Source organism: Eschscholzia californica, unplaced genomic scaffold (assembly GCF_041429995.1).
Source record: "Eschscholzia californica isolate CP2 unplaced genomic scaffold, dmEscCali1.0.p SCAF_6, whole genome shotgun sequence".
Classification (NCBI taxonomy): Eukaryota; Viridiplantae; Streptophyta; class Magnoliopsida; order Ranunculales; family Papaveraceae; genus Eschscholzia; species Eschscholzia californica.
In genome coordinates, this window is record NW_028238483.1 from 6,271,773 (window position 1) to 6,285,576 (window position 13,804).

The following is a 13,804-nucleotide window of genomic DNA, read 5'->3' on the forward strand; positions in this document are numbered from 1 at the left end:
TATAGCAGTTGGTATGGATAAAGAAGAAGTTAGTTGAGAAGGAAACTGCAAAGCTACACAGATTGACACCGCCGCCGCCTTTCAGTAAAATATTATTTAATGGAAATAGTTCTCTGGCCTTCTAGTGCCTTGCTCTAGAGGCGTATGACGGGTCTGCTGACCCTTAGATATTTTTTAATGAATACATTACAATAATGAGTTTGACAACGACTGGTGAGCCTACTGTGTCCCGAGTCTTCTCTACTATTAAGAAGGTCATGAATGCGTTACCAGAGTCAGGCTCTTTCAGATCTTTCAAAGAACTATTCACAACTTTCTACACCGGTAAGATGTAAGAAATACCCACTATATCTTAGAGATGGCGAAGGAGAAGTTCATACCTTAGAAGACCTGGTGACCAGGGTCAGATCAGTAATAGTGGCAGAAGAAAAACTTTCAACGGTGGACAAGAGAGAAAGATACAAAAAGTCTTGCCCTGATTTCAAAAAATACAAGCCTCTGAATCTCACACGAAAAGAGATATGGGCTTAACAGACTGCCTTATTCTTGGGTTTTTGAGGTACCCTAATGCTATTAGCGGAACTTCAAATATCTAATTCCTAACACTACTTAAGACCACATGCACAAATTTAATATGAATTAAGTTAGAGGTTGTAGAAACATAAACTGTTAACGCTTTCCTTAATATGTTTCTTAGAATAGGAATATGAAAGCTCCTTTGAATTGAGATGTGATATTTCCAATAACAAGAGGTCCAATTGTATTTCCTTTACTTGAGACACACTAGCTAGAACGAGGGTCACCTCCGATTAGTTAGCTAGAACTTCAAGCGAGTCAAACTCATCTTTCGGTAGAAATGATTTCAACTTTATGTCATGGTCCTTGCTCGGGCCATGCCTTGACTGGACTTGGGTCCAACCCAAGTTTAATCCCACAGGTCTAGGTCTGATGACCCGGGTATGTTGCCTCTATCTGTTATCTTTATCCCCTTATTTAATTTGTTCAATCATTTGAGACACACTCGATCCTATTTAATTTGTTCAATCATTTGAGACACACTCGATCGTATCAAGCACAATGACTGTGTAACTTGGTGTAGGATTCAGTAGTTGTGAGAGGCGGTTTTGGGGTGTAGACGGTTTTGTGTTATGGCTATAGGCGGTTTGTTTATGGTCATTGGCGGTTTATTGCAATTGGCATAGGCGGTTTGTTTTTTGGTCATTGGCGGTTTGAATTGTCGGATGCAATTGACACCAAATATTTAGAAACCAAAGGCTTGTTAAGGTCGGTGGCTATGATATATAAATAAGGGGGTTTGGATGCTTGTATTACATCAACAACAACACAACACAGCAACAACTCAATCAAGAGTTAGAGAGTGTGAGCAAGTGACAGAAATTTTATTCATAGTTTTGAGCGGTGTTTAATTTCTCGGTCGTCGAAGATTTAGTATAGAAGGTTAATTTCTATACGGTACAATCTCGGGACGAACTTGCGGGCTGTGTGAGTCGTCTTCATCTATACTTCAATAAAGATTTCTTGTTCGCCCCGTGGACGTAGGCTTTAGGCAGAACCTCGTTAATTTTGTTCGCATATTTAGTTTTGGCAAGGCTTTTAGATTAATCTTCATAATCGGATCAATTTCTAGGATAGGTTCGATAGCTTCCGCGACTTTTAGTACAAACAATTGGTATCAGAGCCTTGTTGAGATTGAACGAAGAGAAGATGGGATCGAGAAGTGGTACGGTCAAATCAGGGAAATATGAGATAGAGAAGTTCAATGGGAAAAACGATTTTTCTTATTGGCGGATGCAGATGAAGAATTTGCTAATCTCGCAGAAATTACACAAGACGTTAACGGGAAAAAAACCAGGAGATATGTCAGATGAGGATTGGGAGGAGTTAGATCTCGAAGCACGGGCTACCATTATGTTGTGTCTTGAGAGGGACGTGGCGTTCCTAGTAGACGAAGAAAAAACGGCGGCGAGTGTGTGGTTAAAGTTAGAAAGTAGTTTCATGATGAAAACTTTAACGAATCGGGTCTACTTAAAATCCAAATTATTCACATGTAGAATGGAAGAGGGTTCTTCTATTCAGGAATATGTAAATAGGTTTGACAGGATTATCTCAGATTTGAAGGATATTGATGTTAAGGTTGAGGATGAGGACCAAGCCCTCATATTGTTACTTTCATTGCCTAAATCCTATGAAAACCTTGTTCAAACTTTGATGCTTGTTGGTGATAGTCTAAGCATGGAAGAGACGAGAAATTCGTTATTAGCGGATGACCTTCGTAAGCTTGCTACTAGCAGTATGACGTCCGGTGGAGTAGACAAGGATCAAGCACAAGGGTTGTTTGTAGCGAGGGGGAGGAATAATGAAAGGGGAAAGGGAAATGGCGGGAAATCTAGATCCAAATCTAGAGGCTCTTTCAAGAAAACGTGCTTTAGTTGTGGTGAGCTTGGCCACTTTAAAGCGGTTTGTCCAAAGAGAAAATTGAAGCAAAAGAACGAAGACTAGAAAGGGAAACAAGAGATGCAAGAGGCGGGATATGTGTCAGAAGACCCTGACGAATGTTTCTCGGTGACAGAGGTGTCTGAGAAGATCTCCGATAAGTGGATGCTTGATTCAGGGGCGTCACACCATATGTGTCCAAATAGGGAGTGGTTTACTACCTATAGGAGTATAGATGGTGGTACAGTTATACTGGGTGATGATAGTATATGTAAAACTGTGGGAGTCGGAACAATACGTATCAAGATGCAGGATGGAGTGGTGAGAACATTGACGGACGTAAGACACATACTCGAGTTGCGGAAAAATCTAATTTCCCTTGGTGTATTAGAGCGGAACGGCTGTAAGATAATTATAGATAATGGCTCCATAAAAATCGTTAAGGGTTCTTTGGTGGTAATGAGAGGTACTCATTACGGTAATTTACAAACTTTTGGGGACAACAATTATTGGAGATGTAGTGATGTGGCGTGAAAATGCCACATTTAGGTCACTTAACTTTGATGAGTCAGTTCTTTTCGAGTTTTATTTCTAATTATTTATGTGTTTTTATTGCTAGGTAGTTTATTTGGGGTTTGGCGTGTAATTCGGAATAAAGAGAGCGAATTATCACATTTTCATCTTATGCGGCAAAAAGGAATAAAAGAACACCAGGGGTATTTGGTCATTTTGGTCAAAGTCAGAAGTCAAACAACAAGTGAAGTCAATGACGAGTCCGACAGTGAAAACGGAAGTCGATTCGGAGTTCGAACGGAGAAGTTGTGAATGAAAAAAGCCGAGGTTCGGTCTTGAACCAAGGATTCTATGAAGGCACCCCCCTTGGTTCTAAATGTAGAGACACGATGAAGGCACTCCCCTGTTTTAGAAAGAAGCCCAACCCAAGAGCCCAAAGAAGAAGAGAATAATAGAGATTTTATAGGCATCCTTTTTGGTCCAAGTCAAGAGTCTTTAATGATGGACAAAGTCAAGGGTTTGAAGTAGTCTAAAGGGATCCTATTCTACTGTTCATCTTCATCACCAAGCTACCAAGCAAGAGAGAAAAAAGAGGCAAGAGGGTTTCAAGTGTTTGAGTTTTTGTTCAAGAGGTTGAAAGGGTTTGAAGAGAAGGGAAAAGAGAGAAGAGGAGCCGGCCAAGCTAGGCCGGCCAACACTAAGGCCGGCCAATACTAAGGCCGGCCGACACTAAGGCCGGCCATAGCTTGGCCGGAAAAATCGCGGAAGCAGCTGCTGCAAGAACCAGCAGCCACTCGGGAAAGCTGCTGCTAGAGCGGGAGCGGCCAGGGACGTGCACAGCAGCAGCTCCGGCACGGGCATAGACGTGCACAGCAGCAGCTCCGGCACAGGCTGAAGTCTTCACGGGACGCGTCTGCAGCCTTCACGGGATGCATCTGCAGCAGCACGGGCCGGAATCTCCATGCTCTCTTGGCCGGATTTCATGCTTTTTGGCCGGATTTGTTCTTATCTTTGGTCGGATTTTCAAGGGTTTTCCGGCTACCTTCTTAGCACGAAAACTTAGGGCTTTTACTCCCCTCATTAGTTGCTAGCTATCCCTTGTGTTTGATTTGGTTTTGGTGGTGAAATCTTATAGAGATAAACCTTGAGTTGAGCTTTAATGGTGGTGGGTTCTAAATGAAGAAGATGAGTCAGGTCTCTATGGGGAACCCAAAATTTTCTAAGGGGAGATCGGCTGCACCTTAAAGGCTTATTTTTTCCGACGATCTTAGCCTCGAACCACATCGAAAAAGGGAGATTTTCTCATCATTTTCTTTCCATTTCTTATTCAATCACCATGATTAGCTAACTTTAGTGTGTCGTTTATATGAGATGAAATGTGATGAATTCGAGATTATGTTCAATATGATTTGATGTTTTGATTATAAATTGATGTTCATTTATTTCGATTATCGTTTCGATCGTATTTTCATGTGTCTTGTCAAGCACTTCGCATAGTTAATAGACGAAACGAAGTATTCGATATCGATCGTAGTCTAAGTCATAATTTCATGTGTCTTGTCCTGCACTTCACATAGTTAGGCGACTAGACAACACCCTCGATGACTCGGGTTTAATCGTTTAGGAAGTTTGTTTGACTAAGTATTATCTCCGGACATACGTAGTGCTTATAAACGTCCACCTTAGGAATCGAGACTAGATTTACATCAATCCATTCGATTGGACCGTACATAGTTGTTAGTCCACCACATCGGATTCTCGGACTTCGACACCTATTGTTCCTCCGAACTCGTTGTTAGTCCACCACATCGGATTCCTAAGGTGGACGTTCATGAGCACTACGTATGTCCGGAGATAATACTTAGTCAAACAAACTTCCTAAACGATTAAACCCGAGTCATCGAGGGTGTTGTCTAGTCGCCTAACTATGTGAAGTGCATGACAAGACACATGAAATTATGACTGAGACTACGATCGATATCGAATACTTCGTTTCGTCTATTAACTACGCGAAGTGTTTGACAAGACACATGAAAATACGATCGAAACGATAATCGAAATAAATGAAGATCAATTTATAATCAAAACATCAAATCATATTAAACATAATCTCGAATTCATCACATTTCATCTCAAATAAACGACACACTAAAGTTAGCTAATCATGGTGATTGAATAAGAAATGGAAAGAAAATGATGAGAAAATCCCCCTTTTTCGATGTGGTTCGAGGCTAAGATCGTCGAAAAAATGAGCCTTTAAGGTGCAGCCGATCTCCCCTTAGCAAATTCTGGGTTCCCCATAGCGACTCGACTCATCTTCTTCATTTAGAACCCACCACCATTAAAGCTCAACTCAAGGTTTCTCTCTCTAAGATTTCACCACCAAAACCAAATCAAACACAAGGGATAGCTAGCAACTAGTGAGGGGAGTAAAAGCCCTAAGTTTTCGTGCCAAGAAGGTAGCCGGAAAACCCTTGAAAATCCGGCCAAAGATAAGAACAAATCCGGCCAAAAAGCATGAAATCCGGCCAAGAGAGCATGGAGATTCCGGCCCGTGCTGCTGCAGATGCATCCCGTGAAGGCTGCAGACGCGTCCCGTGAAGACTTCAGCCCATGCCGGCAGCTGCTGCTGTGGACGTCTCTGCCCGTGCCGGAGCTGCTGTTGTGCACGTCCCTGGCCGCTCCCGCTCTAGCAGCAGCTTTCCCGAGTGGCTGCTGGTTCTTGCAGCAGCTGCTTCCGCGATTTTTCCGGCCAAGCTATGGCCGGCCTTAGTGTTGGTCGGCCTAGCTTGGCCGGCCTTAGTGTTGGCCGGCCTAGCTTGGCCGGCTTCTCTTCTCTCTTTTCCCTTCTCTTCAAACCCTTTCAACCTCTCGAAAAAAAACTCAAACCCTAGAAACCCTCTTGCCTCTTTTTTTCTCTCTTGCTTGGTAGCTTGGTGATGAAGATGAATAGTAGAATAGGATCCCTTTAGACTACTTCAAATCCTTGACTTTGTCCATCATTAAAGACTCTTGACTTGGACCAAAAAGGGTGCCCATAAAATCTCTATTATTCTCTTCTTCTTTGGGCTCTTGGGTTGGGCTTATTTCTAAAGCAAGGGAGTGCCTTCATCTTGTCTCTACATTTAGAACCAAGGGGGGTGCCTTCATAGAATCCTTGTTTCAAGACCGAACCTCGGCTTCTTTCATTCACAACTTCTCCGTCTGAACTCCGAATCGACTTCCGTTTTCACTGTCGGACTCGTCATTGACTTCACTTGTTGTTTGACTTCTGACTTTGACCAAAATGACCAAAATACCCCTGGTGTTCTTTTCTTCCTTTTTGCCGCATAAGATGAAAATGTGATATTTCACTCTCTTTATTCCGAATTACACGCCAAACCCCAAATAAACTACCTAGCTATAAAAACACATAAATAATTAAAAATAAAACTCGAAAAGAACTGACTCATCAAAGTTAAGTGACCTAACTGTGGCATTTTCACGCCACATCATGTAGCAGTAGGAATCAGTGGAAGGGATCCAACGGCTAGTACGAGGCTTTGGCATATGCGCCTTGGGCATATGTCAGAAAAGGGTCTATCTTTGATGTGCGGGAAAGGCTTGTTGAAGGACATGAAGAAGCCTTGCATGGAGTTTTGTGAGCATTGTGTGTGTTCGGGAAGGCACACAGGGTGACGTTCTCTACAAGCAAGCACAGGAGCAAAGAGGTATTAGACTAGGTACATACCGATGTCTGGGGACCGGCAAAGTTACCTTCCAAGGGTGGTTCCAGGTATTTGTTACATTCGTTGATGATCATTCGAGATTTGTCTGGCTTTATTTTCTGAAGCATAAGAATGAGGTATTCAACACGTTCCTGGTGTGGAAAGCAATGGTTGAGAACAAAACTGGTCGAAAGCGGAAGACGTTAAGATCGGATAATGGGACCGAGTACACGAATGGGGCATTCAAGGAGTTTTGTAATCAGGAAGGCATTGTGAGGCACTGGACAGTAGTAAACACACCTCAGCAGAATGAAGGCGCAGAGAGATTGAACCGTACACTACTTGAAAAGGCTAGATGTATGCGCTCCAATTCGGGATTAGGCGTAGAATGGTGGGCAGAATCTGTTGCTATAGCTTGTTATATTGTGCACAGGTCTCCACATTCTTCTTTAGATGGCGGCATACCTTACGAGGTGTGGTCAGGTGAACATGAAGATTACGGGAGACTTAGGGTTTTCGGTTGTACGGCCTATTACCATGTTAAAGGTAACAAACTTGATAATAGAGCAAAGAAGACAATTTTCTTAGGATATGCTACAGGAGTCAAGGGTTATCGACTATGGTGTATGGAAGACAAGAAGTTTGTATTCAGCAAAGATGTGGTGTTTGATGAGTCATCTATTGTAGCTATGGTGAAAGCTACGGTGCCTAGTTGTGGTGATGTTGGGTCTACTAAAGCTTAAGTAGTGGAAGTAGAAGCCAAAGACCACCGGGTTTCTAGGAATCATGATCAGGTGGAGCATCAGGATAGTACTCAGGATGAGGAAATTGATGAACCCGGTCATGAGGAGGTTCAAGGGGAAGGTACACAAGTTTTACAACAGCAACAACAGGATGTTTCGGTACACACTAGGCCGAAACGGTTATATAAGCCGGTACAGAGGTTAGGTTCAAACAAACCTCTTAGGCATTACGGGCAAGCAAATGTGGTTGAATATGCACTCTCGGTTGAAGACGACGAGCCGGTCACCTTCAAACAAGCTATTACCGCGGAGGAAAGAGAGAGTTGGTTGGTCGCTATGCAAGAAGAGATGAAGTCTCTTCACAAGAACAAGACATGGGAGGTTGTCCCATTGCCCGAAGGTAAGTCTGTAATTGGTTGTAAATGGGTGTACAAGAAGAAAGAGGATTCTTCCGAAATCAAGGGTACTATGTATAAGGCAAGACTAGTGGCCAAGGGTTATGCACAGAAAGAAGGGGTCGACTACAATGAGATTTTCTCACCGGTCGTGAAACATACTTCTATTCGGGTGCTATTGAGTATTGTTGCTCACGATGATCTTGAGTTGGAACAACTCGATGTTAAAACTGCCTTCTTGCACGGTGATTTGGAAGAAGAAATGTATATGGCTCAACCTAAGGGATACAAGGTTGAGGGCAAAGAAAATCAAGTATGTCGTTTGAGGAAGTCTCTTTACGGATTGAAACAATCCCCTCGCCAATGGTACAAACGATTTGATTTTTTCATGCTAAAGCATGGTTTTCGCAGAAATGACTATGATTGTTGTGTATACATCAAGAAGCTTCGCGAAGGTGACTTTATTTATCTCCTTTTATATGTGGATGACATGCTTATTGCTTCTCGAAGCATGGTGGAGATAGATAAGTTGAAATCTCAACTCAGTCAGGAGTTTGAGATGAAAGACATGGGCGCTGCAAAGAAGATACTGAGAATGGAGATTAAGAGAAAGCGGTCAAGTAAGAAACTGTACTTGAATCAGAAAGGTTACATCGAACGAGTAGTTTCTCGATTTGGGATGTAGAATGCGAAGGCGGTATCAACACCTTTGGCACCACACTTCAGGCTCTCGGAAAAACAATCTCCCACTACTACGGTGGAGAAGGATCACATGGATCGTGTACCGTATGCTAGTGCAGTTGGCAGTATGATGTACGCTATGGTGTGTACTCGTCCGGATATTTCACAGGCGGTCAGTGTGGTTAGTAGGTTTATGGCAAACCCAGGGAAGACACATTGGGAAGCTGTGAAGTGGGTCTTGAGGTACTTGAAGGGTAATGTTAACACGGGTTTGTGCTTTGGTGGAGACACATGTCAAGTAAGCGGTTATGTTGACTCGGATTATGCTGGCGATCTAGATAGAAGACGATCTACTATTGGTTATGTATTTAGGGTACATGGTGCTCCAGTTAGTTGGCGATCGATGTTACAATCTACAGTTGCGTTATCTACTACGGAGGCCGAGTATATGGCTACGGCCGAGGGTGTGAAGGAAGCATTGTGGTTGTGGGGTCTTCTGGATGATTTAGGGATTAAGCAGGAGTGCGTAGATGTATGGTGTGATAGTCAAAGTGTAATCCACTTGGCGAAGAATTGAGTACATCATGCTCGTACTAAGCATATCGATGTCAGGTATCACTTTGTACGAGATGTCATAGAGGAAGGTGATGTTTCTCTCATGAAGGTACACACAGATGAGAATCCCGCGGACATGTTGACTAAAGTGGTGACGTGTAGCAAGTTTTAGCATTGCTTGGAATTCCTACAAATCGGCTCGTGTTAAGTTGCCCGAAAGGGTGACAAGGTTATCTTTATGTGAAGGATTGGTAGAACTACGGTAGGCTTGATCCTGTAAAAGGGTACGTAGGCAGCCAAGGTCATATGGCGCAGTCGGATGAAATTACAAGAAGCAGATATATCTTACAAGGAGTATCCTGGTGTTCGTCCAAAATTTGAAGAGTATCAAATTGTGTACGAGGTGGAGAATTGTGAGAGGCGGTTTTGGGATGTAGACGGTTTTGTGTTATGGCTATAGGCAGTTTGTTTATGGTCATTGGCGGTTTATCGCAATTGGCATAGGCGGTTTGTTTTTTGGTCATTGGCGGTTTGAATTATCGGTGGATGCAATTGGCACCAAATATTTAGAAACCAAAGGCTTGTAAAGGTCGGTGGCTATGATATATAAATAGGGGGGTTTGGATGCTTGTATTACATCAACAACAACACAACACAACAAAAACTCAATCAAGAGTTAGAGAGTGTGAGCAAGTGAGAGAAATTTTGTTCATAGTTTTGAGCGGTGTTTAATTTCTCGGTCGTCGAAGATTTTGTATAGAAGGTTAATTTCTATACGGTACAATCTTGGGACGAACTTGCGGGTTGTGTCAGTCGTCTTTATCTATCTTTCAATAAAGATTTCTTGTTCGCCCGAGGACGTAGGCTTTAGGCCGAACCTCGTTAATTCTGTTCGCATATTTAGTTTTGGCAAATCTTCATAATCGGATCAATTTCTAGGATAGGTTCGATAGCTTACGCGACTTTTAGTACTAACAGTAGTCTTTACTTGCGAGTCATACGATATGTCTCCATGATTGTAGTCGATTTCTAGCTAAACACTAGGACCCCTAAAGCGACTGAACCTGATGATCTTTATCATTCAGTTCTTCTGAAATTTTGATAGCATTCCCGCCTTGATCAAATGACATCTCCTTCAATCTCCGACTTGTCTTTGAACAAGTGTGGAATACTCCATTCGCCTATCACTTAATGTATAGAATCCTGATTAGGTAGATGGAACGTCATCCTCTTCCTTTAAGATATTTTCTATTCTGAGCTCAATTTTGAAACCAAATGTTTAGTTTCCTGGTTTCGATTTGTTTTAATTAGCAAGTCTTGGGTTATATATATTGTTGAGACATTCAAGAATACGTTATCAAATCAAAGTTGTAATTACTTCAAGTTCTTATTATGTTACTGTCTTCTTAGTTATTTATCTCCTTAATTCGTATATGATTACATCATATGGTATTAAGAGCTATCTTTCAGTTTGATTTTTTTATGATTCAATTCTTCTTATTTAGTTATTTATTTCGTGTATGTTTCCTATGTCGAACTAGTTCTTAGTTCTACATTACGGTAAAAAATTTTCCACTTCAGCGGGAGTTGTATGTATGAATTTTATACATGGATGCAAAACGAAATCACCTGTCTACAGTGAGATCCTAGTCGTGATGTAACTCAAATTTATGTAGAACGAAAAGATGATTGAAAAATCCATAAAATTTTTGAAATTCTGTTTTTCAGAGGACATTTCAATATAGTTTTTGGCTTTCAACATATAGAAGGTTTGATGAAAAATTAAAAGACAATGTGAAGAAGATAAAGCTTTTATTGTTGAACAACATCTATTAGAGGATAAAGCGGTTTCCAACTTACTTGGTCGTCTTTTCCCATGTTATCTTCTACACTCCTCCATATCAAGGATCGAGATGAATCAGCTTTTAGGTGTAACATTCAAGAATATGTTAGTTATTTCCAATAGGTTCGGGGGATCATGTTGTTTTTCTCATATAATTGATACACTGCAATCCCATAAAATACGATCTTCGACGCAATCATGTTTTCAATGGAAAGGAATATAATGCTCTTTGCTCCCTTACTTAGAAGGCCTATTAGAAGATGTAAAGGAGTTCTTCGACGCAATCATGTCTTCATCCTTTCTCTCGAGTTAACTCGCAAATGGCAAACTTTCTCATTATCCCAATGCATAATTCTAGGGCAGCTCATCTAGAGTACAATTGTTTATCAAACGGAAATAAAAACGAGTTAGATTCCCTTACAACTTGGTTCTCTTTTATAACGTTCCTAAGACAGGGCAGCTGATATAGCCCAATCGAGTGAACCTGATGGGACACATCTAATTGACCCACGCGGCCATTCTATGCCACAACCTTCTACAGGCACTCAAATAGGTAATTTATAATACTTTTAAAAAAGGCACTCCCCAATTTTTCAACAATTCTAGCAAAAGTTAAAAGTTTAATTTCTCATCAGGAAAAATGACTTTCTTTTCCATCAGAAAAAGTTGACTTTCTTTACCATCATTTCTCACATATCAAACGGACCCTTAATTTCACGGTTTCTATTTCCTTGTTCTATAGATATTTAGTTTCCTAGTTGTTTTTTTTTTTTAATTTGCTAGTCTTAGACTCTTAGGCTATAAACATGAGGGTTTAACTCATTGTAGAGCTATCTAAGAATGAATTATCAATCAAAGCTTGAATTGCTTCAAGTTCTTATTATTTAAAATCGTCTTCTTCGTTATTTAACTTCTTAATTCTTCTGCGACTACATCAAGAAATCTCCCAAGTTAGTTGGCAGGCACAAGAAGCGATCAATACCATAAAGGAACTCAAGAACACTTTGTCATGTATTACTTTTAGTTGGATTCCAAGGTGATGCAGACGCATAACATGTGGGCCCACGTCCACGCGTGCCCACATCCTATTCGGCCATAATAGTAGTCCTAGTTAGTATAGGATTAGGAAGTTACTTTAATTTGATATTTCGTTATTTTGAAGTTTCTATGTTTTGAGTATTTTATTATTTTAGGAATCCTAGTTTGAGTCTATCTAGGAAAGTTTGTTATCCTATAAAAGGAGGACTAGTCTATTTTATTATGGAGATTGAAGAGAAAAAACCTTTGAAGTTAATTAAGTTTTAGTTTATTTATCGTTTTCTTTACAGTTCTTCGTTTATTTTATTGTTCTTATTTTAATTCCGTTGCGTCTACATCAAGTGGTATTCAAAGCCATCAAAATTCTGGATTTTTTTGTACAAAAAAAAAATATCTATGGATACATCTCCTCTTGAATGTTGGAAATTTTTTCCACGTTTATCTTGGGATCCTATTCGAGATACAACTCAATTTTATATTGATCGAGAAGATGAAAGAAAAATTCATCAAATTTCTAAAATTCCACTCTTCGAAGGTCAATTTCATATAAATTTCTGGATTCAACACATGGAAGATTGGTTCAGAAATCAAGACGTTCCCGACGAAGATAAGGTTTTTTTGGTTGAGCAACATATGTCCGAAAGAATCTATGAACAATATAATGCCCTGCAATGGAGACTTATTGATCAAGGAAAATCGATCATTGATGATTGGGATACATTGAAAAGTATTTTCAGGTATGATTTTCTTCCTCTCGATGAATATTTTTCATATACAGAAACAAAGATTGAATCTGGAAGACAGTTCTCCGAAGTTACTTCAATCACTAAGATTGATAATATTGAAGGAGAGGTTCTTGATAAAAAAAATCATAGTTTTTCAATAATGGAGGAAGAAAATTTTGATGAGACAAATAAGGAAGAAGAGATCCAATTGGATAACACAATCTCCGACAATTTATTTGATCCGTATATAATTCCGGGAGAAGAATTAGTTGTTTCGAATCATAAAAATTTTCCGAATCAATTATGTCCCACATCGCCGCTTTCTCTATCAAATCTCTTCCTACAAAATGTTCTTCAAACAATTAAGAAAAAGAGGATCAATTTCCCAATTCTTACAATGAACCTATACTCAATGGTCAAAGATCACATACCAATTGAACAACTTCCATCTAGGTTTCACATATCAATTGAAGAAAACAAACAGTGGGCTCCAGGTATTGATCACGTTAGAGTACATAAACTACATGAAGATGAACTTGGAAAAGTCAATTTTGTGTGGCATATCTACACTACATGGTTCCATATCGATATCTTAGTTAGCGATGGTTATGCTTATACTTTGGCTATTGATGAAGTATTTTGGAAATTTGTTACAGTTACTCTTACTTCACACTTGCTCATAGTACTTCACACTTTCTTGAAGATTAAGTGGTTGAGCCTACCGTGGGAAGATGGCGAGATGAACATTATTTATTCACTAAGGTTAATTTTGCGAGAATCATTGGCATATGAGTTTGGGTACGAGGTTGATGATTACTTGCACATTAGTATCCTTCCATTCCAGTGCAAACTTCGTTCGAAGTGGGAATTACGGATCGCCATGACAAAGTTCATCGTCTGCGGGTGCATCAACTTGTTTTCTTCATCGAAATCGGTTCGCGAACCTTCTGGGGAACAGGGTGCTGATGCAGGCGCATAACATGTGGGCCCACGTCCACGCGTGCCCACATCCTATTCGGCCATAATAGTAGTCCTAGTTAGTATATGATTAGGAAGTTACTTTAATTTGATATTTCTTTATTTTGAAGTTTCTATGTTTTGAGTATTTTATTATTTTAGGAATCCTAGTTTGAGTCTATCTAGGAAAGTT